The sequence below is a fragment of the Apaloderma vittatum genome, unplaced genomic scaffold (assembly GCF_000703405.1).
Source record: "Apaloderma vittatum isolate BGI_N311 unplaced genomic scaffold, ASM70340v1 scaffold22221, whole genome shotgun sequence".
Taxonomy (NCBI): Eukaryota; Metazoa; Chordata; class Aves; order Trogoniformes; family Trogonidae; genus Apaloderma; species Apaloderma vittatum.
The window spans coordinates 18,341-23,798 of NW_009699926.1; the positions used below are offsets into that span (position 1 = coordinate 18,341).

General features: G+C 42.0%; 1 non-coding gene across 1 annotated transcript; it reads right to left on the minus strand.

Annotated features, from left to right (window-relative positions):
* Nucleotides 1–354: 354 nt before the first annotated feature.
* TRNAV-AAC lies at nucleotides 355–428 on the minus strand. The gene has a single exon. It is a non-coding gene; the product is annotated as a tRNA-Val (tRNA).
* Between the last annotated feature and the right edge of the window lie 5,030 nt (nucleotides 429–5,458).

Sequence of the window (5,458 nt, forward strand, 5' to 3'; positions counted from 1 at the left end):
GGACTTGATGATCTTAAAGGTCCTTTCCAACCGTGGTGTTTCTATGATTCTGTGATTTAGCAGAGCAAGGTGATGACAACCCCCACTGTCATTAAGATGACCACAGCGAGAGGGGAAGCGTGGTGTCGGAGGTGGTGACTTGTAATGGTTTCATCCTGCCCAAGGGAGTTTCTATGGAGGGAAGAAGGACATCACATCATCTGGTCCAAACCACCTCCTACAGCCAACATATTTATTTATTCTATGATATGATATCATATCATATCATAGAATGGAAGGGACCTTAGAGGTCATTTTAATCCAGCCTCCCTGCCACCAGGGACACCACCTCTTGACTAGATCAGGCAACACATGGGGACCGAACGGGAATCGAACCCACGACCTTAGCGTTGTTAGCGCTATGCTCTACTGACTGAGCTAACCGGCCCCCAACATACACACACTGATAGCCCAACAACGGGCCACTGCAACACACTAGTTAAAACTCATTTAGGTCACCTCATAAAAAGCGATAAGAAAAAAAAAAGAAAGATTTCAGATTTTTTCCACATATTTTACTAACGAAGGCATCCTCACATCTGTCTGTAGGCATTACGCAATGTCAACGCGCTTGGCAGCTACACACAGTTCTCAACTTAAAAGTCCAGAAACTAATCAGACACTGTGTGAAAAATCCTGCAGCGCAGTTCTGAGGCTGTGCAGGCAGCAGTCACCTGCCATCACTGGTCCTGAGGCCTCTTTTCGAAGCCCTCCCCAAACCTTTACTGACGTGTGCTACATCCAGAACATGTATTTCTGACAAGTCTGAAGAAAAATACTATTTTGTTTGACTTTTTAAGTTAATACTAAGAGAATGTAAACTTCCAACTCCTCCATATCCTTCCCCGAAATACAAAAATATCAAACCAGGCTGAGGAATTAAGGATTTCACCTCTACTTAGGCTTCCAAGATGTAGTCGCAGCAGGACTCACCATCTCAAATCCGAATACTAAAGCCACTCAAAACTCAAACATGTTGCTTTTGCAGTTGCAGTAAGTCAAGATAGTATTTTTGTCACAAAACCACCCTTCTGTGCAGGCCATTGATGGACACCTTGTCTCCTCATAAACTGCTGGTTGATGAAGTCAACCTACTGCATCTGATGCCTGAAGGCCAACACGAGTCTCCCTCCCGACATCAGCTTTTCCAAGGACATCTCAAAGACAAAAGAACAAACAAGGAAGCCTCCAGCTCTACCTGAGTTAAGTCAATCTCACTGTCTTACATTAACTTTTATCAGCTCATCGACATCAGTCAGAGACGAGACTTCCAGGTACTAACCAGCTCTTCAAATGCAGAATTCAACCACTGCTCTCTATGAAACAGAGTTCCTGGCAGGCTTTTAAATTTCAAACTAAGACTCAAGACGTGGCGTATCTTCCCAGCACCCTTTAAAGACAGGTATGATACTCAGATGAAAGGCAATCTCAGTCAATGTAACATTGACTGAGAACCAAACAAACACGTGCTCAAATGCTTTCAAGCAGCAGAAAATATTAAAAATTACTCACACGGTCTCATAAAACAACCATGAAAACTTAATTTTCAGTTGCAAAATCCTCTCATTCAAGAAAACTGTGACATGTCTAAGTTGTGCAAAAAAGGTAGTAGAAACCTATGGTGGGAACAGTCATGGACTAGATCACAGTCCTGATTAGCAGCTAAATACTGACATTTGTGACTGAAAGCTCCAGAAAATTGAGGCCTGACTTTTGGGGGTTTTGGGAAACAGAACGCCATGAGATGGGCAGTGTGAATAATAAAGAGCGTTGAATTTCCAACTATTTTACATGCAAATAACACAATTTTCCCATTAGAAAACTTGTTAGCAACATCTTATTTCTTATTTTTTTCTGCCCTTATTTTCTCTTCATATCTGCAAGCATTTAAAAGAATAACTTGCACAGCAAACTAGCCAGTCTCTAGTTCATGAAATCAGTTAAATATGTGAACCGCATGTGTAAAACACACATAATTTATAATGCAGACGCCTTGCTTTCAGAACCACCATGTGTTAAAGTGTGGAGCTGGAGATCAGTTAGCCACAACTAAGAGGTGCCTAAAAATCAGCAATGCACAAATCAATATTTAATTTGTAGTCAGCATAGGAGTTAAAAATGGAACAGAAGTTATCTACAAAGCGTATATATTATAAACCACAAAATAAAAAATAGTAATGAGCCATACCAACAGCCTCAGCAGTTATATACTACAGATATTTTCATTTTTTTTTTAATATTCCCGCTTTCAAATATTTGAGAACAATTACCCCATTCAAGTTACAAACAGTATGTATGTACCATTATTTGCATAATCCAAAAATCCCAAACAAAATTTTTTTCCACATATTTCTCTTTCTGCGACCAGGATAAAGTAGGCCCAGAGAGGTTTACTTGTCCTTGGGCTGCTCGCGTCCTTAAGAGCTTCCCTCCTTCACAGATCGAGACATGCTGTTGTTTCAAAACACATTTTAGTTAATTTAAAAAATGCAAGAGAATAGGAAAATAAGAAAACGCAAAGTTATCAGGATTTTCTCAACAGACTGCATATGAGCTCAGTTAGTCCCCAGAACAGCTATACAGAAAATACAGATGCTTAAGGGATGGAAACCAATATTAACTGAAACGTGCCAGTTTGCAGAAATTCTGTATTACCGCCACTTAAGAGGACTGAGAAAAATAATAGTTCTATAATCCCCAAAAGCAACAAGTCTTTTGTTCGGCTTCCATAGTCTTTTGTAATTAAATCTAACTTCATAGAATGGTTTGGGTTGGAAGGGCCCTCAGAGATCATCTCGTTCCAGCTCCCCTGCCATGGGCAGGGACACCTCCCACCAGACCAGGCTGCTCCAAGTCTCATCCCACCTGGCCCTGAATGAGCCTCCACCGCCTCTGGGCAACCTGGGCCAGTCTTTCACCACCTTCACAATGAAGAGCTTCTTCCAAATGCCTAATCCAAATCTCCCCTGCTCCACTTCAAAACCATCACCCCTTGTCCTATTGCTACAGACCCTCTTCTATTGGAGCCACAAATTCCAGACGCGAGGCCAAGCTTTTCAAATGCTCACAGGTTCCCGCTAATTTCTCTTGAAAAATTATTTTGAAGAAAGGGGGGAAGAAAGAAGTTCATGCTGAAGTAACAAATTTAAAGTGAACTCCATTCCAGTCTCCCAAATGCCATAGAAAATACTTTTTCCTGATAAAAATATTTTACAGTTCAGATGCAAATTTAGGCATTAAATATTTTCCTTAAGAAGCCAGGTGAGAAACTTTGAATGAAGAAGGGATTATGTAGTCTTGCACTTAGAAGAGAGGAACCTTCTGACTGAATGCAACCCTTCCTCCTCACCTTGCTACTTCCACACTTCGATTCTTAAGAATTCGGGGAGGCACAATGTGGGACAGAAAAGCATTAGACCCTAAAAGAATAATTAACTCTGTATTTGTGCATTTTGGCTCATTTTTAAATTTTACAGTCCCCTCAATACAGCCATCACAAATTTTCTTTGCATGAGGAAAACGTCAAGTGGGAGGAGTTTTAGTCAGAAAAGCTAAAACAGCATCTTCTGACCCACATTACTCATGCTGCTTGTACACAATTAGCACAGCGATGGCGGCAGCGTTCCGTGCACGTTTTTGTGCTGTCATCACTATGGATACAGCAACCATCAGTATATTAAGCAATGTAATTTACTAGTTTCCTTCTGTCAATCCTGGTCCTTTCCATGGGAAGAGCTGCATTCATGCTCTATCACTAAGCGTTTGTTACCGAAAGCCACATCAAAAACATTATTAGTATTGTATTAGTACAAATATATCCTGTGCTCAGGAATTCCAGCTATAAAAGAGGGATCGACACAAAGCCCCTAACACATGCAAAAAGGAGGTGCAACTTAACATCCTGTTCACTGGGTTGTTTTTCCAAACCAAAAATTATGATGCAGAGGCTTCTAAGGCAAATTATTTGTGGTAATAATAAGAGTCCGACTCAGGTTTATGCGTAAGGTGATTTGTGCGAGTTATTATGTATTAAAAGCAGAGGAGGACAATATGAATTGTTCTGCTTAAAATATATATCACGCAATACAGCTCTCACTCCCAGGATTATTACTGCTAGGAAAACACCTCAAAAAGACTTCCAGAAACAGAGGAAAGTTAAAATAAACCGAGTATTACACTATGAGAAAAAGCCTACTGTTCCTTTTGGACCTTGTTTTTGTAGAGAACATTTAGAATAAAGGAACAGGCTGACAGGGAAAACTTCCCAATTACAGCTGCCCCAATTCCTTTGAATCATAGAATGTCTTCCGCTGGAAGGACCTTAGAGATCATCTAATCCAACCCCCTGCCATGGGCAGGGACGTTGCTCAACTAGACCAGGTTGCTCAAGGCCTCATCCAACCTGGCCTTGAACACCTCCAGGGAGGGGGCAGCAACAACTTCTCTGGGCAATTTATTCCAGACTCTTGCCACTCTCAGACTGAAGAATTTCTTCCTAAGATCCAATCTAAACCTATTCTTCTTCAGTTTAAATCTCTTTCCCCTTGTCCTATCAGTGGACACTCTTGTAAAAAGTCCCTCCCCAGCCTTCCTGTAGGTTCCCTTCAGATATTGGAAGGCAGCTATTAGGTCCCCCCGAAGTCTTCTCTTTTCCAGACTGAACAATCCCAGCTCCCACAGCCTGTCCTCACAGCAGAGGTGCTCCAGCCCCTGGGTCATCTTTGTGGCCTCCTCTGGACTTGTTCCAACAGATCTATGTCCCTCTTATGGTGGGGACACCAGAACTGGACGCCGATTTTGAGGTGGGGTCTATCAGCGGGGAGTAAAGGGGGAGAATCCCCTCTCCTGCCCTGCTGGCCACACTCTTCTGGATGCATCCCAGGACAGTGTCGGCCTTCTGGGCTGCATAAGCATCAGCTGGCTCAGGCTGAGCCTGAACTCCTACTACAATTCTGCCAAGCTTATATCACCCTATCCCAAAAGTTAAACCAAGTAGACTGAACTCAAAAGAGGGACAGGACAACACAACAACTTGCTCACAAGACATACAAAAATAACCCAGAATGCCAAACTTGGAGTCCCATAGACAACCGTGACATTTTAAGTGCCCTTTTCCTTTCCACTTTCTAAATACTATCTCAAACAAGAGATTCTTTTTTTTTTCCCGTAATGGGGATCCTGGTTAGCAACTTAAAGACTGCACCTTCTACTCCACAGCTGGGAGTGAGCTGTGTTACAAGAAACCTTCCGTGTGTTGTTAAAGTGCAGGATTTCAGCAGTACCTGGAATAGCTATTAGTAACTTCTGCCGGGTGATCAAGGCTCCCTTTTGGTACAGAGCATTATATCTCATTTAATACATTCATCTATGGGTGCAGTTACAGGTTCTTATTGCTTTCTCATGTCCCCTTCATCCTCCT